Source organism: Mytilus edulis, chromosome 3, assembly GCF_963676685.1.
Source record: "Mytilus edulis chromosome 3, xbMytEdul2.2, whole genome shotgun sequence".
NCBI classification, from domain to species: domain Eukaryota; kingdom Metazoa; phylum Mollusca; class Bivalvia; order Mytilida; family Mytilidae; genus Mytilus; species Mytilus edulis.
The window spans coordinates 11,005,137-11,029,791 of record NC_092346.1 but is presented as its reverse complement, the minus strand read 5'-3'; the positions used below and the strand labels follow the sequence as shown (position 1 = coordinate 11,029,791).

At 32.3% G+C, this 24,655-nt stretch overlaps 1 long non-coding RNA gene across 1 annotated transcript; it reads right to left on the bottom strand.

Annotated features, from left to right (window-relative positions):
- Positions 1-1,634, bottom strand: LOC139515799 (uncharacterized). Its single transcript, XR_011662845.1, has 3 exons — positions 1,539-1,634; positions 648-738; positions 1-185 (listed from the first exon to the last, which is right to left on the bottom strand). It is a non-coding gene; the product is annotated as an uncharacterized lncRNA (long non-coding RNA).
- Positions 1,635-24,655: the final 23,021 nt, after the last annotated feature.

Genomic DNA, 24,655 nt, shown 5'->3' with positions numbered 1-24,655 from the left:
TTTCTTTTGATACAAGATTTATTTTATAAATTCATTTGTTATATTTGTCTCTTTTTGTCCTTATTGCATGTCATCATTCGTCCACCACCTCGGGATCTTTCAGCGGTAAATTTTAAGCAGGAGAGGTCTTTATCAGATATGTATTTCCAAGTGACATCTTTTTACTCTTGCAGTATATTTAAACTCTGAAAAAAATCAGATTATATATATATAATAAAAATAAATTGTATGTCCTGAAAAGATATTTTAAATTTGAGCCACTTTCAATTTGTTTCTAGAAGCATTGAAAATAAATAAAACCATAATGACGAAGCACATATTGTAATAAGATAATCATTAATAAAAATATATACATTAATGTTTACTATTAGTAGTTTTTTGTAAATGAAGAAGCTTCAACCTGAGTTTTGTAAGACTGCGGGTTTCACTATGTTATTGATAACAATGAAAACACTTTACCTAAGTAAGACGTTTTTTTTTTATTGATGACTGCACAATTCCATTAACATAAAAAAAAAGAGCTTTACTAGAATAGCTTAGATATAAAGACAAACATAATATGGTATGTAAAGTAAACAAAATTAGAATAAACAAATGATTAATCTTTGAACACAAATGGTATATAGCTATACAGACAAAAAACCTACCTTTGATGATTTAAAGACTGGAATTCCCAAAACTGAATTTTAATTTTGCTCCACTTGATGCCTTTTAGCCATTGATCTGTTTGACAAGCTTCTGTAAAATAAATAATACATGTTCATGATCTCAGATAATGGACTGCTATAACATTCAAAACCAGGTTACGTACACATTACAGTGGCAGGATCCAGAACTTTTCATAAGGGGGACCCGCTGACTGACCTAAAGGGGGGGCACTCCAGTCATGCTTCAGTAATTCCCTATATAATCAACCAAATTTTTCCCACGAAAGGGGGGGCCCGGGCCCCCAGGCCCCCCCCCCTGGATCCGCCTATGCAATAATGCAAACATGCATTTCTCATATTACACAGAGTTAGAGATCACCTGAAGATCAGTAAAGGCTCAGACTGACTTGTTTTTGTAAAAATAAAACAATAAAAGTATCAATTTTCCATGATCGGTCAAATTCAATACTTGTTGTCCAGTTGAAATTCATTGTTTAATATGATCGTCAAAAAGTATGTGGTTTACCAAGCCTTAAAGTTAAACTAAAAGAATCGCATATATATAGTAATAAAGTAAACATGTTGGGAAATTTACCTGAGCAAAATAATGTAAACACTTGCTTATCCCCCCTTTTTCTTATATGAATCTTTAAGCATAATAATTGTAACAATCTTTACCTAAACTTTAAAATGAAACTAAATACCCCATTAAATGCTCTTAGAAATAGTATAATTGGAGGAAATTATATATGATGGCCCTTCCATGTGTTCTGAATACAATGTTGACGTTATAATTTTCTCTAATTGTGCAATATGATACCAATTCAGAGTTTCTAAACACAATTCATAAATATAACAAACCGTGATAGCCACATGCAAACATCTACATACCATAAATATACGTGATAAACGAGAAGTTCTCTTTCGTCTATGTCCTTTGTTGTTCTTTTTCAAATACAGGAAAGGTGCGTGTTTGAATAATGCGCATGGGCAATCTAACTTCCTGTTCAAATCCCGCGAAAATATGAATGAAAGAAATCGCGATCATTGTTGATAATCAACTATTTTAAATTTCATTACATGTTATCTTTATGTTCAAATTAAAGTTATGTGAAATGACATTAATTAATTATATTTCTTATTTCCTAGACATTTAGTATCAAACGACTTACCTCCCCTCCTTTTCTCATACCGTCACGGTGACGCAAAACTGAAGTTGAAATAGTGACCAATAGTTAGTACTATACTGTTTTGTGAAATTCATTTTTTTCTTTATAAATATATACTTCTACAGTTATGCATATATTGCCTTCTGATATAAATGATTTTTTTTTATATAGGCCTACTATGAGTAAATAAGTTAACGTTGATTCAATGTTGAATCAACGTTCCAATTACAACGTTGAAATGATCAACGTTAATTCAACGTTGAATGTTGGTTTATTCCTCAACGTTGAAAATGTTACGTTGTTTCAACGTTGAATATACGTTGATCACATTTCAACCTCATTTCAACGTTTATTAAACGTTGAGTGCCTGCTGGGATACTAAGTATGGTGTTCAGCACCCTAGTAGCATTTGTACATGCTTAGCTTTGATTATCTTTCTCATTAGGTTCTATGTTAATCTGTGTTCATTGGTGACAACCATTTTTGATTGGTGTCAACAATTGTTGATTTGAGATTTGGCACCAAATACTCAAAATAGATATAATCAACATTATATCTTTTATTTAAGATTTGGTTAAATGTTTGCGAAAATTTGAAAGAAGAAGCTATTTAAAATTGAGAAAGGAATGGGGAATGTTTCAAAGCGACAACAACCCGACCATAGAGCAGACAACAGTCGAAGGCCACCAATGGGTCTTCAATGTAGCGAGAAACTCCCGCACCCGGAGGCGTCATTCAGCTGGCCCCTTAAAAACTATGTATACTAGTTCAGTGATAATGGACGTCATACTTAATTCCGACTTGGGACAGGCGCAAAATTTCGGCGGGGTTAAACATGTTTATGAGATCTCAACCCTCCACCTATACCTTTAGCCAAGGTAGAAAAGTAAACGCATGACAATGCGCACATTAAAATTCAGTTCAAGAGAAGTCCGAGACTGATGTCAGAAGATGTAACAAAAGAAAATAAACAAAATGACAATAATACATAAATAACAACAGACTACTAACAGTTAACTGACATGCCAGCTCCAGACCTCAATTAAACTGATTGAAAGATTATGTCTTCATCATATGAATATCAGGCACAATCCCTCCCGTAAGGGGTTTAGAATCATACTATCATAAAATATAACCCGTGTCATGCCAACAACTGTTTTTTTTTAAATAAATGTGTTTAGTTCCGATGCAAAGACCCTATAAGTGAATCAATATTAAAGCCAAAATATGCAATCTTTAATGACCTGACAACAGTATCGTAACTATATCCCTCTTAATAAGTCTGTTTAAAGGTTTTGTAAGCTTTTTGGTGAATACTGATATTTTAGTGCTTTGTAAAGAATATTACAATAAAAGATTGGATGTGAAATACCTGAACGTATAAGATGTCTGCATTTTGAGTTATATTACGAATTATTTCCTTATACCGATGATAAAATTTAGTAAATGTTTTGACTAGTTTGTGATATCGAAAACCCTTGTGTAATAATTTTTCAGTAATACATAAATTTCTCTCGCTAAAATCTAGTACGTTGTTACATACACGAGCAAATCGTACAAGTTGAGATATATAAACACCATAAGATGGTGACAATGGAACGTCACCATCTAAAAATGGATAATTAACGATAGGAAATAAAAAATTATCTCTTTTAACATATATTTTTGTTATAAGCTTCCCGTTAATGATATAGATATCAAGACCGAGGAAAGGGCAGTGGTCATTGTTAGTATTAGATTTATTCATATTTAAGTTCAACAGGATAAATTTGTATTAATTTCAATCATTGTTGAATGTATGTTCCCGAGTGGTATCCATTTTTTATTTTATTAGATACCGGTAAGCACAAAAAGAAAAAAAAATAGAAGGAGCACCCCTCGGTTATATGTGCTCATCTGGTTTTACTGTTTGAGATGGTTTATGATTAGCTGTTGCATGTTCTGCCAAATGGATCTATTGTATTTCAACATGGTGGTCATTATTTCATTTTGGCAGAACGAAAATAACAAATTGTAATCATACTTATCAGTATAGAATCACTCTAGAATCTTTTGTGGAAGATTTTGTTTAAATGTCTGAGAAAGGGCTGTGTGTGTGCATTTCGCAAAAAAAGTTCTAGGTTTTTCTTGGTGCCTACTTTTTCAACTTCTTGGATGCAAAGAAAAATCTTGAGTTGCCTATTGACAGTCTATGTTATGCCAAATCATAATTGTTCGGATATCCTGCATAATGTTTCTGCCCCCTTACCTAACAGTTGACATTATATTATTGATGTCTGTTTACATTGTCTACAGATAATACACAACCTGCCAAACAATGAACTGGTCTCATTTAGTTCATACAACTATGATAGTAATCTAACGCCGAGTGTAAATTCCAGTTATAATCTTGCCATAAATTATATAAGTTTTGTGACAAAACTGTATGCAGAAACTCCTCTACAGCTTGGTGCATTAGTCGTTGAAGTACCCATAGGAAGTTGCGGTGAAAATACTGAATACAAATGAGAAATAATAGCAATAATGCTATCTTATTTCACAGGAATTTGATGCGACTGTAATAAATGTGAGAGGTTTAGCGCTATAAAACCAGGTTCAATTCACCATTTTTCTACATTTGAAAATGCCTGTACTAAGTCAGGAATATGACAGTTTTTGTCCATTTGTTTGATGTGTTTTATTCTTTGATTTTGCCATTTGATTAGGGACTTTCCGTTTTGAATTTTCAACGGAGTTCAGTATTTTTGTGATGTTACTTTTTACATGTATATCTAATATATTTGCAATTCCTATCTCCAAATTTTCGTAATATAAAATTAAAATTGAGAAAGGAAATGGGGAATGTGTCAAAGCGACAACAACCCGACCATAGAGCAGACAACAGCGCAAAACCTCCTGCAATCACAGGCAATTTAATTTATATAAGTATACTACAGTTTACCGATTTCAGAGTATATGATACCTTTTTTTATGGAATACCATTCATCATCTATGCTCGAGTAGATCTGGAATCTCAGAACTTCCAACACTTAATGGTATTCTTGTATTCTTGTATGTGTTTTAAAATTTTAGTTCATTTTTATCCTTCGGTTTGTAGTGTGATGTTCATTTCTACGTTTTTTGTTTAAGAGCCCGATGAAACCTGCCTCCGGTTGTTTGATTTTCTTGATGTATTGAAAACCAATTGGTAGTCTTGTTGAGTTGTTGTCTCTTTGATGCATTCCCTATTTACATTTACAACTTTATTAGACAAAGGTTCATTGGCGGAATTGCAAAAATAGAACTTACTATAAATAAATAATTCGTTACATAACAATTTCAAGGTGGATCATTGGAATATACTCCCTCAGATAGAGTTTTTTTTTATACTTTGCTAGAATGTTGATGTGTCCATGCTCTTTCCAGAACTATAATATAAAGTGTGGATCAATGTGTTATTTTACAAGCTGCAAGTTCTGCAAAATTGACCAAACTTGCATAGATTATTCATTTCTTTTCATTGTGAATAAAAAGAAATCTATGAGTTAGAATTTTAAAACAGAATGAGAAGATAGGTTTTAGATATGCCGAAAGAAAATAAGAAGAAAAAAAATGGTGTAACAGAGTTTCCAGAGTTTCCATGCTGCAAGTTAATTTTAAGAAAATTTAAGAAATTTCTCTATCTATTTTTTTAAATAAAAAAAAAGTTATCTCCCCTCATGGGACAAGTTTACAGTTTGATTCGACCAAACCTAAATATTTGTGCTTTGATAAATCAGTCTGATTAATGCCATTAATCATTTATTTTTCTTCATTCCAATAATTGTTTACCCATTTATTGCCAATCCGTCTAACAATTCGCAGATTTAAGCAAATAACAAGACCTTTTGTAAACTGCTTTTTTACCATCCATGATGGCGGTTTACTGTAAATCTACCTTAAATGGAACCACCACTAGATACAACCATCAATCATGTGTACATTATTGCAGGTTAATATTCAGTTGAATGTATACACATGAAAAAAAAACTAATTGGACATTTGTAAAATGCAGGCAAATACAAATATGTCGGACCTAATTAATTTTAAAAAAAAACCGGCAGACGTCAACTGTTAACCAAACTCTGATCTTTACCTGTAGATCAATTACATAAAATTTTAGAAGATTGAAACACAATACCATATTGACGTCCTAAGTATGAAATCATTCAAATTATAATGGCATTTAATTATTCAAAATGTAATTGACCTGAAGATCATATCAAACATTTTACTAAAATTAAATATGTCAATAAAGGTTTTGATTTTGCAACTATTGTCGGCATTTTTAAATGATCATTCTGTTAAAGAATAAATTCCTAGATATTTTCTTATACTGAATTCCCTCTTATTTGTTATGTAAAACAAAATACCCGGAAATATGTTTTAAGTTATAGCCAAGCGTGTGAAGATGTGACTATCAGTGACAAAACACCTAGTCACGTAAGTGCAGTAATTCCGAAAACATATATGCCAAGTTCTCATGTTATAACAGGAAACTTTATCATCGTTCGTGAGCGAGATTAAAATCATTCTTCAGTAAAGGACCTAAATAACGCCAATGAATAATTGGAACGAGCACCACAATATCATCCACGACTTACTCCGTACTTTTGTTTTAAATGGATAAAACGGGAAAAAACTGACAAAAAATATTTGTGTATCTTATTAATTCAGCAATGAACATAGTTAATATACGTATACAACACTTTAAAGAACATTTTACTCGTAACAACCATAATAATCATATTTCTCGTATCAATCAATAACTACAAGAACTCGCTAAGGAATTTGTTTTTGTCCCAGCTGATAAAGCTTGTAAAACTGTCATTATTGTTCGACGTGAATTTAACATTGAGGTTCTGCAAAAGGAAATCAATAATTCACCAACATTCCAACGGACTCTATTTTCATAAAACAACATCTGTAACAAACATACATTTTTATCGACTTCTTTACAAGCAAAACCAAATACTATGATACTATTTTGGTCATTTTTTTATAACGACACACAAAAGAACTATGTCAATTAGACATACTTTGATACCATAACTGCCCTTGAATTTTTACTTAACATTTGTGTTCGCTTTAGAGCTTCCGTATACCTTCAAGTTTTTGGAATTCCAATGGGGACTGTCTGTGCACCGCTTATTGCGGACTTGTTGATGTATTGTTATGAGTTACAATTTACTACTTAAATCAGCAAATGTCCATCGAAAAAACATCTGATACAAAAAAATAATAATATTTTAGATATTTGGATGATAAATTGGCTCTCAATAATGACGACTTCAGACTGCCCATATCTTGATCTTGATATCTATATCACTAACGAGACTCTAAATAACAAAATTTATGATAATAGGGATGATTTTCATTTTGTATTGTTAATATTCATTTTTAGATAGTGACGTTCTCTAGTCAGTACCTTATGGTGTTTATATATTTTAACTTGTACGATTCGCTCGTGTATGTAACAACGTATTATATTTTACCGAGAAATCTATGTATTAATGAAAAATTATTCTACCAGGGTTTTTGATATCACAAACTAGTCAAAACATTTACCTTTTATCATCGGTAGAAGGACATCATTCGTAAATATAAATCAACATGAAGACATCTTATACGTTCAAGTATTTCACATCCAATTTTCCATGGTAATATTCTTTACAAAGCACAAAAATGTTAGCGTTCACCTTAAATTCTAACAGAACAGTAAACAGACTTATTATGAAGGGATATAGTTACAATACTGCTGTCAGGGCATTATGATGGAATATTTTGACTATAATATTGATTCATTTATAGCGCCTTTGCCTGAGAAAGAAATTTTATTTTGAATAAAACAGTACTATACCGCTGTTCGAATCAGTGGATGGCATGATACGGGTTATGTTTTTTTCATATATTTTATGATGGTAGTATGATACTAAACCCATAACGAAAGGGATTGTGATTGATATTCCTATGATGAAGACATAATCTTTCAATCAGTTTAATTGAGGTCTGGAGTTGACATGTCAGTAACTGCTAGTAGAGTTTCTTAATATATGTATCTTTGACATTTTGTTTACTAATAATAGTAGTTTCTTATGTGACCGATTCTGACATCGGACTCGAACTTCTTTTAAACTGAGTTTTTTTGTGTGTTCGTTTTTCTACATTGGTATAGGAGGAGGATTGAATTATTAAAAAATGTTTTAACCACTTTGGCCTTTGCTAGTCTTGTATGATTTTTAATTTTAGTTTCTTTTATGTATTTCGGAGTTTAGTATGACATCCATTATCACTGAACTAGTACAACTCCGGTTGCGGGATTTTCTCGCTGTATAAAAGAATAATTGGTGGCCTTCAGCTGTTTTATGCTCTTTTGTCGGGTTGTTGTCTCTTTGACACATTTCTCATTTCCATTATAAATTTTAAATATTCAATTGAATATATGAATAGAGAATGGAAACCTTTATTAAAAAAGATAAAACAAAATAAAATCTGCTTCTATGGTAATTCAAAATTAATTGTGGACGTAAACTTAAACCTTTTTAAACGTTACATTTAATAAATTGCATGCTTTGCATGTTTTGTATTGAAAAGAGGTAACACACAGTGAATTAATTAAGCTCTATGCGGTATATTTCACATTTTGCTTTATATAATTGTCAGCCTAATTAACGCATTGTCATCAGAATTTAATCGCTTTGTTCTCTCAATTTCCTTGATATTTATAAAGGAGGCGCATGAAAGGTCTTTTGCAAGTCTCAAAACGTTTAGTGCAATTTATAAATAGTTTGAAATACTAAATTTATCGGCACTTATTTTATATATACTAAACTGGTAAGGATTTAAAGATGTGTTCCTTATTTATGAGAAGAAAAGTTTATAATATATTCACAACTAAAGATGTAGAACCAGTTAATTAAGCTCGGTTCTACACCTGACCTAAAAAAAGGTTTGTTTTTTTTTCTCACAAAGTAGTTCCTTTTTTTAATTTATCTATTGAAACACAAAAGATTTTTTTTTGGAAAACCTGGTATCAAATGAACATATGAAAGCTGGCATTGCTGAGATGATTTTCAAATTGAATTTTACTTTTTAAGTGTATGCAAATTAATGATATGTCAAAAATCGTAAAGTTTAGCCTCGAAGACTGAAAGAGCCAGAAATGATTTAGATTTGAAGGAAATTGATAACTTCTAATTTAAAGTAAAGTCTTTTAAAAAAAAACATCATTGAACATCTTCGATTTCTATGAAAGATGCGGTTTTAACTATATATCAGCCTTTTTTGTTTTCATTTGACAAAATGTTATTTTAAGATATACATTCGATAAAAAGGTAATAGATTAATGCAAAGTTCACAAAATCATATTTAACAGTGACTATTTGTGCATATCAAAATGCAATTGATTGTTTATTAAATTGAAGAACATAATTTCATTAATAATCTAGTTATAAGAAATACTGAAAATCAAGAGTTACTCCTCTTTATATATGTTGTGTACAAGTGATCATTTTGTACAAAAAAATGTACTAATTATAATTTGTATTTTGACTTTTCACAAATTGTAATTTGTAAAAACAGTGCTTGTACAAATTACATTATGTACAATATTTGACTTAAATTCACTTAAAACTTCTCCAATAATTGATAGTATGGATCTTGTTATGAAAAAGCATTTAATGTATTCCATGATCACCCAACAAACCTTATTTACAAAATACAAACAAAGTTCTGTATCATGTGTTTGATCAATAATGGCATCAAAAAAGATGTTCTTTAACAGCTTCAATCTGATATCTTGACAAATATAATCTTAAAATTCCTACAGCATTTACAATGCGATACCTACATTTTCCAGATTCAATGATTATACATAAGATATCATGGATATTTCGAGGATCAGTTGGTGTACGATCATACTGAATATTTGGTATAATAGCAAGTTCTGATAATTTCTGTTTCGTTTTCATATTATATACCCGGCTTAGATATGATAGCCAGGCAGCGCACGGTTTGCACTGCGGTCAATTGTTATTTTACTATCAGAATTGTCATCGAGACGAATTTCTATTATATTATCGAAATTTTTACTGAATATTAAAAAGAAGATGTGGTATGATTGCCAATGAGACAACTGTCCACAAGAGATCAAAGCAACACAGACATTAACAACTATAGGTCACCATACGGCCTCCAACAATGATCAGAGCCCATACCGCATAGTCAGCTATAAAAGGCCCCGATATGACAATGTAAAACAATTCAATCGAGAAAACTAACGGCCTTATTTGCATATAAAATGAACGAAAAACAAATATGTAACACTTAAACAAACAACAACCACTGAATTACAGGCTACTGAAGCCAATTTCTATTATACTATCGGAATTTTCACTGAGACCAATTTCTATTAATTAGATGTAATACCACCAATGATTTTCTCTTATTAGTCTGTGTTTAATTTGCACTTTTCAAAAAATTGTGCAGAATTTATCTTTGGTTCAAATAAAGAAATACTTGGCATGAGTAAAGTTTTATCCTGTCCAGTACTATAGAAAAAAATTCACATAACATTATATTGCATATAAGAAAATAACCTTCACTGGAAGATAACTAATCAAATGTGTCCCCTTATTAAACCTGTGTACAAGCTTTAGTAACCATGTAAGCTCAAGTTTCCAAAATATTCTATAGAGTGGGGGCCCATTTTCGCCGCAAAAACCGGCCATTTTAACCAATAGACGATGAATTTTATAACGCCAGTATTTTTTTTATGTTACTTGCGTGTAGGTAACTATTCGATAAACAGAACTGATGCATTAAAATCACTCGTTCATTATTTTTTTCGGTCTGCAGAAGACCCCAAAGTCGGTCGAAATCAAGTATTTCACACACCACAGGGAACACATTTTCGCCGTTGTCTTGATTACTAACAAATTGTCAACCAATTACAGAAAACGGAACAAAAAGTTGTGCGATTCATTTTTTTTTTAAGATTAAATCAATGTTACGAATTATTAATTACATGTATATAAAAAAAAAAATCGAAAAAAAGAGTTTGCGCATGCGTGATCAAATAAATATTACCAGTGACCGTTTTTTATGCTAATTCTACATACTATACCCTGATTGACCTGTAATAGGCGTCTGTAATCCATATGACAACATACCTTGAAAATGAAATGCAGCGGTAGACTTGCGGTAGTCCGTGTTTCTCACTTTAATTTGTAGTTTTCAGTGTTTATTGTTGTTGAATGCATATGAATTTGTGGGTCTAGTTTATCTCTGATTTTTTTTATATTGAACACTTGTAGACTTGTTAGTATTAAAGCCCCCTAAATGATCGTCAGGGAGATTTTCGTAGCAATATCATGTAACAATGATATCTTGTTATGCCCCATTTAATGTGCATTATGTTTTCTGGTCTGTGCGTCCGTTTGGCCGTCCGTTCGTCTGTCTGTTTTTTGTTGTTGTTTTTTTTTGGGGGGGGGGGGGGGGTCGTGTTTCCCGTTTGTGTTGGATGTATTTTGTTTATCGGTTTTAGGGTTTGCATTGATTCCCCTTCGTTTCCAACGCTTATTCGATTATCAGCTCTAACTTTCTTGTCATTATTTTTTTTGTAACAATGCAGCTACATATCTACAGTCATAAAAATTAAAACTAATAAAATATTATGCCCATATATTTTTCATTGTAACCACTGTGTTACAGTTGTCTTTGAATGTTAGATAATTATAAACTAAAAAAAGTTTGAACTTTGGTTTTGGAATACAGATAATGAAATAAATTGTCATGTATTGTCCAAATGCAACGTTCTTTTACTAGAAATGGGGGTATAATCACATGTTTACTCTTCAAAATGATTGGTGTCAACACAAACAGTGAGAAAAGAAAAAAAATGGATTGGATTGAATTGAGTTGAATTGAATTGAATTGAATTGAATTGAATTGAATTGAATTGTGAAGTGATGTGAGATGTTATGTGATGTGTTGTGCTGTAATGCTTACCACATGTGTACTTTTTTGTCCTTGATTATTCCGTCTTGATCTTGGTCGTGGTCTACAAAGTTCAATGTTTAGTTCCTCACTCTCAATTTCTGTCTGATTTTCTGCCATAACTTCAACGTCAATCTGATCAGATTGAAGAATTCGTACTGCATGTACATCTGCCATAATAGTTGTTGTGTTTGGATTTACAGTTTCTGGGACAATTATTACTTTACTTTGATTCGTTTTAGACAGCTGTTTCTTCCTATTGGCGGATTTCAATCGTTTCGTCTTGTCATTTTCTACCTTCTTGAGTCGTTTTGCTTCCCTTTCCTCTTTTCTGCGCTTGATACCATCTTCCTTTTCTATTTGTTCCTCTGCTTTTCTTTTAAGTTCATTTTTCATTTCTTTCCTGTGTATATTCGAGCATCAGTTAATCTTTTATTCTTTGGTTTATCTGTTTTTGTAATGTCTGTTGGGACAAATATATCCTGCAAATTTTTATCCACCAGTTCAGCCTTAACCAAAGGATTTGTTACCAAACGTCCACATTCTTTACATACATCGTCTGCAGGGTTCGTCATAGAAGTGTCTTCCTCATCATTTTCATTAGTTTTATTATGATTAGGTCTGATGAAGAACTTGTCTATCGCTTTGCTAAAACCGAGTTTAACTAGATGCGGTGACCACGCTTTATCCTGTGTCTGCTCCAACACTATTGCAAACTTATTTTTCTTAATAACCATGTCTGCCTTAACCAAACCAATGTTCAGGGCAAGATCACTGTAGGTACTTCTGAGGGGGTGAAATATTTGATCTAAAGGTTGTAAAAAGTGTGATGTGTGAGGCGGAATACCTCATATCTCTATGTCATTCTATATGGCCATGTCTATAACTTTCAATGATAAATGAGAACTATGATTATCTAGAACTAAGAGGTTTGGGCGTCTCATACCAATGTTGGTACATCTATTCTGGAAAACCAATCTTCAAACAAACTTCTTGTAATGTAACCATTTTTCGATGATGAGAAGATCCAATTTGAAGGCATTTCAGAGGCGTATCTTCCGGAAGGTAGGGATGTTGTATATATCAGCATATTTGGAATAAAAGGACCAGCCGCTGATGCACATGCTGAAACTGGTAATGTGGTCGTAATCCGTCATTTGTTATCGGTATGGATTTTTTGTTCCTGTTGTAGCTATAATCTTTTGTTTTATTTGCCAAAGCCGGCTTCGACTGCATTCCAAATTTGGGCAGGTTTGTCTGTAAGGCCAAGTTTATCAATAGTTGTGTTGAGTTATGTAAAGTAATCGTCAATTACTTTTTGTGAGGAAACCGCTACTCTTGATCTTGCGAGAGATGTTGCGGTTCTGAAAGAAAGATTATGTTTCTTTATAAACCTTCGGCACCATTTTCTTGACGGGGCAGATTTCGTGGAAGAGCTTGTTTTTTGGACTATTGAAAACGCCAAAATTTGTAGAACTTTTCTCGTAAGTCCGAATCCTCTTTCACACATGTACCTGACATAATTTGCAAGGGATGAATCCCGTGATGGTGTTAGGTAGGGTTTTTGCCCACTCTTTTTGCCTAATGTGCTTTTCCCCTTTAGGTAGTCACCTAATGTTTTCCATGTGATGTCGAATCGTTTTGATTCTTTGGTGTTTGTCAGGATGCCCCTTTTTATTAGGTCCACTGCTTCGCTTAACTTTTCATGTGTATATTTTTTGTATTTTTGTCTAGCCATGGATCTAAAATCACGTACTATGTGAAAGGGGCATATAATTTTACCTTAGTCCGTCCGCCTGTCTGGCAGATATTGACGAAACATTGCAAGCAATATGAGCTTATCATACAGCTCATTTTAGCAGTTTACATTGAGTACCTTGTATCTCCTATTGTAATCAAGATATCAATAGCCAGATAAACCACAAAAAGTACAAAAATGGACTTTCCACCATCGGTCATACCTCTCAAGCATGTAAAACTGGTCAGTTTGGTCATTTGTAGGTACGGTTTTTTTCCCATATCTATAATTGTTTCAGGGGTATTAAAAGAGGGACGAAAGATACCAAAGGGACAGTCAAACTCATAAATCTAAAACAAACTGACAACGCCATGGCTAAAAATGAAAAAGACAAACAGAAAAACAATAGTACACATGACACAACATAGAAAACTAAAGAATAAACAACACGAACCCCACCAAAAACTAGGGGTGATCTCAGGTGCTCCGGAAGGGTAAGCAGATCCTGCTCCACATGCGGCACCCGTCGTGTAGCTTATGTGATTACAAATCCGGTAAATAGTCTAATTCGGTAGGTCAAATTCATGAAAGGGAAGGGGATTGTAGTTACGACGTGAGGAACATATCCGATATCATTTGTGAAATGGTTATTCCATAACGGTCAACCAACTCGTGATGGCGTCCGTAAAATTTACGAAGGGATGATTTCAACTTCACCATTTGGAACTCTTGATTTAATAGCTTCCTTGTGAGCAGTAACCCTCTATCAAGAAAATCATGATAGGAAATGCAAGCACGGGAATATCGTATCATTTGAGAGATATATACCCCGTATGCAGGTGCTGCTGGAATGTTGCTACTTAGAAATGGAAAGTTCACAATTGGAAAGCTGAAATCATCTCTTTTGTCGTAAAGTTTTGTCTTCAACCGACCCTCATTGTCAATTTCTAGATGTAAGTCAAGATATGAAGCTGACTTAACTGTATCTGTATCTGTATCTATTAAACTGGCCAAAATACATGTCTGATTCATATGTTATATTTTATAGCAAACAGCGGCCATGTTTATTGATATACGGGCAAAACCGACACAATTTTAAAATAAATACCCTATTACTGGGTGTCGTCAAATATGAGCCCAATCAGTTCTGTTGTTTCAGAGAAGAAGATTTTTTTTTAAAAGTTAGACAACGACGACGACGGGCGCCAAGTGATACATATGAAGCTGATCAAAAGCAACTTGGAGTTAACACCCGACATACAGAAAGGGTTGACGGACAAGAAGATATATCGTAATTACAAAAGGACGACGAAAATAAAGTTTAATTTTAATTATTCTGTGATTTCTTTATTTATCCTGATTTAGAGTAATTTCTCGCAATTTGATTGGCTGATATTGTCCTAATAAATTTCAGTACAATTTTTTATTACGTCAATAGGAATTATCTCCCTTATTTAATACGTCAATTGGGATTATCTCCCTTATACCATTGACCTAATAAAAAAAAATGAGTTGCTTCATAGTCCTAATATTTTAATTTTTCACAGTTTTAGATTAAATATCTAAAATATATTTGGTTGATATTGTCCTTATATTGAATTTAAATATAATAATATGTAATATAACAAAATCAGGATAAATTCGTTACACAGTGTTCAATTGTCCTAATACGGAATTTATCGGGTCAATAAAATTCATATCGGGTTTCGCTTCGCCTCACCCGATATGAATTTTATTGACCCGATAAATTCTCGTATTAGGACAATTACACACTGTGTAACTAATATTCTCTCTTTTCTCAAATCATAATTTATATATATATACTTTTACGAAATTGGTAAGTTTGAAGTGGTTCTTCGAAATTGGGCAAATTTTTCAGCGGAGTGAGCCAGATTTGTTTTTGTGCAAAGAATGTAGGACATCTCCGAGCGTAGCGGGGCTGATTTTTTTTTGTATAAAATTTAAAAAAAAATATAAGTTTCACGCTACTTTTTTTTTCTTTTTTTCAATTTCCGTCCCAGGCGCTTGGGTCGCCTGTAATTTTTTTGTTGATATTATAAATGAAGAAACTGAAGATAAATAACAATGGAAATATCAGATAAATACAATGACAACATTCGTATATATATATATAGTATATATTTTTTTTGTATACGAGTTTTGAATGGTATGTCTTCGCAGTGGTACAAGTTTATGTGTTGAATTTTTGTGGTACAAGGTGACGTGGTATGACTTTAGAATGTAAGAGTTAATTTGCTTCCTTTTAGAGTGTCGCACGCCCGCTCCGCATCCGCCAAATTCCGCTTCTGCTGTTTACACACAATTTCATAAAGGACATCAATTTATAATATTTCAACCAAGGGATGATAGGCATTCAAATACACGTGAAAGTTCAAACGTTGTCTATTGGGAATAATTTCGTATGTTTTGGAATATCACACTGGGGCCAACCGTATTCATGCGAGAAATTACAATGAGTGTGACGTCAAATGTAAATATTGGCGTCAAAATGAAAGTAGTGAATGATTAAATATTTTGGCTATTTTTTTGTCATGTAGAACTTTTTTATTCTGAAAAGGTGTATGACATATCAGGTTTGTGTTCAATGCCTAAACGCTTGGTTCATATGCTTTCCTCTTTGTATTTATATATTTCAAACTTACTATTTTTATACACCCAGGGCAAGGACTTCATGGATAATAAACAAAGTTAATTTAAACGTGAATCTCGTGTATCCTTGAAAACTTACCACGACAAGTCTTTACTGCACATAAGACGATATGAAACTGCTTATCTACGTTGCTGGACGACTGCAGACATCTTGTTTGGCAATGGGAAAAACATCGCGACATTTCCCGTACAAAATCGTAAAATGGCGAATATGGGCCCCCACTCTAGAAACCCCAGACAAAAAATTAAAGGTGCTCTGAAATCCCAAGACAGATGTTTATGACATAGAAAGTGTTTTACTGGGAAAAAAATGTAGAATTAATCACCTACAACTGTCAAATTCAAGAGAATAATGAATTTTTCGAACTATTTTCGTATACAACTGGATATGACGTACCATGAATGTGGAATCACACCTATTATACTATCGGAATTTTCACTGAGGCCAATTTCTATTATACTATCGGAATTTTTACTGAGGCCAATTTCTATTATACTTGCAGAAATATCATTGAGACCAATTTTTATTATTCTATCAGAATTGTTACAGGAGCTTATTTCTTAAATGTTATCATAATTAACTGGCATTCATGTATTAATTGCATTTGCTGTGTCTGGGTATTTTTTTGTATTTTGTAAATAAGGTATATTATTATCCATTGTGTGTATCAATGCTCATCTTTATTACAAAATCCATACTAGAAATTATTATACAAATTATGGTTGAATTTTAGTCGATTTTTGTACAAATTATAAATTGTACAGGCATTTTTTGTACATATTACAATTTATACAAAGTCACGACACATTATTATTCGTACATTTTTTGTACAAAATGTTAACTTGTACAGAACATATATATGGTTTTAGTAAACTCTATATTGTAAATGTTTACAAATGTTGACCAACATCAGTTTGAATAGTATGATTAAGGTTAGAGTTTTGGTATTTTTATTCTGAATTCTGCGCGAAACGCATTAACAAATAAAATTTGTGTTCATAAAAATCACAATGCCAAGCGATTTTGAATAACTTAATGGTTTCCCGTAAACTGGCCTTATCACAAATCAAACTATATTTGTTCCTTTTTTTGGCAAACTACGGGTGATTACCAACTGTAGTAGCATGTTTGTATGCTTAGCTTTGCATTCCTCATTAGGTTCTATGTTGAACTGTTTTCATTGGTGACAACAATTTTGAATTGCAGATTGTTCCCAAGTGGTATCTTTCTTTTGATTTTATTAGAAGAGGCACCACTCATTCATCTGTGCATCTTTTAATTTCTAGTTTTGAGATATATTATTATAAGCTGTTTTTTTTATGTTTTTCCCATATATTTCTATTAACTTACAATATGACGGTAATCTATTTTTAACTGTTGGAGATGGAATTCGAGAAATAGCTATGTGTATATATTTCTCAAAAGGTTCTATTCTAAACTTTGATCCTTTGTGCTAACTGTCTTTGATTTGGATTGGCACAAACAACTTAAAATATCAATTAACTATAACAAAATTTGAAAAAAACATGTAATAAATTGCATGCATTTGAAGCGCTTTTCTGGATTTGACTTCATCGGGAAAATTCAACGACTAACACTCAAACACGAAGGATGAATAAAATGAAACAATTGAAGAGCAAAGCCATATCTATTTACAAATCTAAAGATAATGAACACCCGCAAACTAATAAACTATTCTCAATTCGTGCATATAACCAGGGAGGGTGCTCACTGTAGGTACATTGTATAAACTTGCCAAACTTTGAATTAGCTGGTGACAAAACTATAGAACAATTTAATGAAAATCACGATGGATTATTTGATGTAGAATCAATTGGGAATTGTAGTCAAAATATCAAGTTCAAATAAAAGCTAATATCACATGCCATCCAACATACACAAACCCTTAGCAAAAATTCTGTATGTGTAATATGTCCACTGTTTATGACACTATAACACGAATTGAACAGAATTCTACCTTACTAGGATGAACAGGTGACAAAAACCTAATCAAAGGTTGTCTTATCGTCTAACTTTTTTTTTTTATTTGGGTAATTTATTGTTGACCGCAGACCTTTGATTGCTTTTCTTTTATTGTCTTACAGTTCTTATAATATACCGTCAGTTCAGAAATTATTGTGTGCACTTATTGTTGCAATTTTTAACACAAATGAAAACTAATAATGGTTTTTCACTGTAATACAAAACAATACAATATTCTTATGTAAAAATACTCTGACATATTTACACATAAAAGAAGAGGTAAACTATATACAAAATATAATAACATACAATCACATATAAACATAGAAATAAATAAAACAACTTTAAAGTGGAATATATTAACAATTTCCAAATACTATACTCTAAATACTTTAATAAACTTTGAAAAAAATAAACATAATAATAATATAGACAGCGAAGAGCTAGAATTATTTTGTTTAATCAAACTTAGTTTAATTTTAGACCCTGTTTGGACTTATTTGAAAACCGTTCTCATAATAAATTTATTTTAAATACATAACTAGATTAAGCATATCAAAGAACCAATTGAGGTTGTTAAACTATACTAAGTTTGATTTTGGATCCTTTGGATCAATTTGAAAAGGAGCCCAAAATAAAGATTCTAAACACACGGTTAGATTCGGCATTTCGAAGAACCCGACTAGTTCAATGCTTTATGAAATAAAACAAGAGGCTCTCAAGAGCCTGAATCGCTCACCTTAATTTTTTTGGTTAAATCTCTCATCAATGATTATTTTGGCTTTTCAATTTATTTAAATGTTCTTTGAATCGTCCTATTTTCTTCAAAAGCAAAAAAAAAATCATTTTCTCCTATGTTCTATTTCAGCCATAGGAGCTATGTTTCTGACATACAAGGAAATGAAATATAAAATTTATACTAGATACTCTGAAACTCATTTAGCCTAAGTTTGGCTGAAATTGATACAGCAGTTTCAAAGGAGAAGATTTTTTAAAGTAAGTCAACATGATGAACAAATTGTGAAAAAAGTCTTTAAAGGGCAATAACTCCTTAAGGGGTCAATTGACAATTTTGGTCAAATTGACTTATTTGTAGATCTTACTTTGCTTAACATTTTTGCTATTAACAGTTTATCTGTATCTATAATAATATTCAAGATAATAACCAAAAACTGCAAAATTTCTTTAAAATCATCAATTCAGGGGCATTATACCTGAAAAACCAGTTACCCAATTCAGCTGAAAATTTCAGGACAGGTAGACCTTGACCTAATAAATACTTTAACTTCTTGTCTTATTTGCCCTAAATGCTGGAGTTTTTGAGATATCAGCCAAAAACTGCATTTTACCCTGTGTTCTATTTTTAGCCATGACGGCCATGTTTTTTGACGAAATAAAAAATAAAGCACAAACTTTATTTTATACACCCTACTGATCATTCAGTTGAAGTTTGGTTGAATTTGGTTTAGTAGTTTTAGAGGAGAAGATTTTTTAAAGTTAGCAAATATGATGAACAAATTGTGAAAAATTGTCATTAAAGGACAATAACCCCTTAAGGGGTCAATTGACAATTTTGGTCATATTAATTTATTTGTAGATCTTACTTTGCTGATCATTTTTGCTGTTTACAGTTTATCTTTATCTATAATAATATTCAAGATAATGACCAAAAATTGCAAAATTTCCTTAAAATTACCAATTAAGTGGCAGCAACCCAACAATAATTTGTTTGATTCATCTGAAAATTTCAGGGCTGATAGATCTTGACCTAATGAACATTTTTACCCCATGTCAGATTTGCTCTAAATGCTTTCGTTTTTGAGATATAAGCCAAAAACTGCATTTGACCCCTATGTTCTATTTTAAGTAACGGCGGCCATGTTTTTTGACGGATCAAAAATCGAAGCACACACTTTGTGCAGGATAATCTAAGGAACAATCATGCTAAGTTTCATTCAAATCCATTCAGTAGTTTCAGAGGAGAAGATGTTTGAAAAATTGTTAACGACGACAGACGACGACGACGACGACGACGGACGCCAAGTGATGAGAAAAGCTCACATGGCCTTTTAGGCCAGGTGAGCTAAAAAGTTTAATATTGTATCCTTTAGACCTTAATGTGGATTTAAACATACTTTATTGTCCTCAAAGAAGACAAATGTTTGTTTTGGGCCTCCCTTTGTCCACTATTTCTTTAACAGTATTGACAATAACCCTCGAAATCAATCGCAACCTTCCTTTTGTATTATAAAACCTTATGGTACATCTTCATATTGATCCATATGTTTGTGGAAGAACAGATAATAATCTGCAATTTTCCAAATTATAAAGGAGCAGAACTCTTGAAAAGAAAGCGACTCACTGCCCAAAATTCTTAGCTTTGTATATGAGTTTCATTTCTTTTTTAATTTGGATGAGCAAACTCTAGTTAGAGTGCAGAACCAAAATTATTTCCAATTTTTCAAGTTTTAAAGGGAAATAACTCTAGAAACATCAATGACTTGATGTACAAATGCAAACTCTGTCTGCATTGTGTATTAATTTTATAAATGAGGAAAACTTACAGTGCGGAAACAAAGAAATTTACAATTTTCCAAGTTGAAGTGAGCATAACGTTAACTAAGGCAACAGTAGTACAGCTGTTCAAAAGTCATTAATCGATCGGGAAAAGCAAATTATTCGGGTTATAAACTAAAACCGAGGGAAAGACAAAAGTCATCTACTATAAGAGGAAAACAACGAAACAACAGGACACTGAAGTAAAACAAAAAAACAAACGACAATGCAACATACATAGATTACTAATTACCAAAGTTCGAACTCTTGTCTTAGACTTTTGGTTCATAGCATTGTGCATAACATTTCCATGAGGAGAACTTGTCTGAACTTCAGCTTCATTAAAACTACCTTTACCAAAATATCTAAACATAAACTTTAAACTGAGGCGGAACAGACGAACGATCGAACGGGCACACGAACGAACGAACAGACAAACAGACGCACAGACCGAAAACATAATTCTCTGAGTGGAGTAGATATTGCAGAGCACATATATGACATCATATATGCCTAATAGAGAATATTATCACTAAGTCTTGTAAGTCTAATGCATGTCAATAGTTATAAATGTTAATTTGTCCCTTCTTTGTCATTGTTCCTTTTATTGGCCCCTTGTTTTTCTCTGCATTTCTTTCCTTTTTTATCCACTCTTTGGTTAGATCTTTATCTTAATTGAATATATAGCTTCAATTGCTTCTTAGTGACTCTTTTTGGAGTATTTTAACCGTCATGAAATGATATGAAAGAAAAGCTGTTCACCTTTCCAGAGCACCAGATATCAGCTCTCGTTTCTGTTGGGATTGTGTTATTCCGTCTTTTGTTGTTTATAGTGTGTTTTGTAAACTTGTTTTCCTTTGCTTATAGTTATCGGGTCATTTTGTCATGGCATTTTCAATTTGTTATATATAATACATATAATTGTGAGTTAAAACATTCCTGTGGAAACGTTTGCCTTTCAGTTAATGATTGAGCAAAAGGAATTGTATCTAAGGAGATCCTGATTGTTTGTTGCAAATATTAAAAATATAAAAGATAACTCAACCACATCAAAGACTATGTCCTAAAATATTTCAGGAGCTTCATAATTAGATTTTAGCATCTCATAAATTCGATGTCTTGATATCCTGCAATTTAATTGCCTCTCTGCAATTCAGTTCAGGACCTCCAGAACAATTCAAGGAAGGCATCAATGACGTTTGGAGGTCCAGAATTATTCAAGATTCTCCTTAAATACGATAATTTTGACCAAATCCGAGCATAATAAATGATATTAAAGGCAAACGAAATTTCAACTGCGAATAAATTTTTAAAATATTTTATTTGTGATCAAATATACCTAATGTAATTTTATTAACTGCTTATTATACCAGATAACCAAATTTTAACAAAGAAATTAAGATAATTTTATTTTTCAGGTTTTAGTTTTCCCGTTTGAATGGTTTTATACAAGTCTTTTTTTTGGGGGTCCTTAATAGCTTGCTGTTCGGTGTGGGCCAAGTGTCCTTGTTTGAGACCGTACTTTGACCTATAATGGTTTACTTTTACAAATTGTGACTTGGTTGGAATGTTGTCTTATTGGCACGTATACAACATTTTTCCCGTCCTTTCTATCTGCTTAGTTGGTACCCAATTTCCGGTAGCGAATATACACAGTGATATATATGCAGTTCACCTAGATATATTTAGCCTACTCACTGAATTCTTTTTTGTTACTTTCTAGAGGTGTGTCTGAGACGAAGGTTATATATATATATATATACATACACGAATGCATGAAAACTGTTGTTTCTTCTTTGTGTTTGTTACTATGTATACCGTATTGTTTATTATATTTGTAAAACAATAATATTATAATGATATTATATTATGCTTCTTGTGAGCCTATTTTATGGAAATAAAGCATCTTCCATATAATTTATCGTCTGCATAATCATAACAAGATGGTTGTATTCTTGTTTTTTTTTTTATTACCGGTGTATGATTTTTAATATCTTATAATTTTTACATTGTAGTATATTGTTGTACACAACCAAAATATTTGTCAATCAATAAAATGTTGATGACGATTGAACTAATCATTGTATCACAGCTGGGCGATCCAAAGTTGGTGTACTGAAGGGCGGTCCATTCAGCAATATTTCAGAATTAGCAGCTGGGCTATCCATAGTTTACATAAAATGAAGTAAATTTCGCCAGAATTATCATTCGGACTTTAGTGCAGAATGATAATCCGCCAGAAAATTAACCCATGACAATTCAGTTATCTCCAATTCTATAATCAACTATCAACAACATTTAAACAATCAAAATAATAAAAGATATTGCGAATTCAACATTTATATAACAAATATAACATTGTTAATGACATGTTGCGTATTTCTAATAATTGTAATTTCACCGATTCTCAAAAATGCAAAAATGCTAATGAAAACATGAATTTAAATAACGTAAGTTCATATATTGAAGAACAGACAAATTGTAACGAGTTTATTAATCGAGCTAATATTACTAAAGTTATAGGTTTGCGACTATCTACTACATCATATAATTTGTCCATTCCTTTCAACATTTTTTTGTATAATGAACGATAAAGTCAAATCTGTGGGCTCATTTATTCGTAAATAATAGTTAAAACCTGATAAGTACACATTAACCGTTGCAGGGGCATACCCTAATTTTGATAAATAAGCAACATAATTTACTAAATGCAAAATACTGGGCGGCCATGTATTTCCTAAACCTTCTTCTAATCTAAATGAAACAAATGAAGTCAGTCCATTGTTACACGTTTTCCATGTTTCTGAGAATTCGACGCGTCCAATAGCTTTGCTATTTCTGTTCTAAAATGATCAAAAATTCCTCCGGAATTGTAGTTGGATGTGTATCTGCTGTTATAACCAGACTTTTGAATTTCTGAAATTTTGTACGAAAAATACAATCTGCAATTATATTTGTATAACCAGGAATGAACTGTGCTTTTATGTGAAAATTGCCTAATAACGACCAATATACTATGTGTCCAACAAGGTTCATAATTCGTATAGATTTTGACGTCTTCTTATTTAAAATTTCAACCACGGCATTATTATCAGAATGAAATAAAAAAAAATATTTTGAAATAGATTACTTAGTACCCCATAGGTAAACAGATAGTGCAATAGGTATGATTTCTAAATAGAATATATCCCTGAGAAGTTCAGTACCAGACCATCCTACAGGCCATTTAAGAAAAGCCCATTTACCTTGGAAATAGCAGCCACACCCTTTTGTTGAACCACCAGCGCTGTCAGAAAATAGTTGTATAACTGAATTTGAATTCCAACCAATGTCGAGCATGTTACTAATGCCGTTAAATTTGTCTAAAAACAATTCCCATACCAATAAGTCTTGATACATGCCTTCTGTGATTCTGACATAATGATGTGGTTTCTTTGCGTGACTACTTGCCAAATAAATTCGTCTGCTAAATGCTCTACCTGCAGGTAGGGCTTTTGCACAAAAGGCTAATAACCCACACAAAGATTATAGGTCCCTTAAAGTTATCTTTTTCCTACCCAATACTCATTTAATTTTCGACTTTAACTCCAATACTTTGTCCTCCGAAATTTGTGTTAGCATTTTTTCTGTGTCTATAAGCAAACCTAAATAACTAAGTTTTGTTGTTGAGCCTTCTGTTTTTTCATGAGCAATTGGGACTCCAAGGCGACAACATACTCTATCAAAACTATTCATCAGATTTTTACAATCCTCAGTATTGCTTGTACCGGCAAATACAAATAATGATCAAGATTATCTGAATTGTACTCATTCATGACATTCTTAGGAATTACACCGAAAGGCGAACACCTTAAATTAGATATAGTTCTAGTCAAAA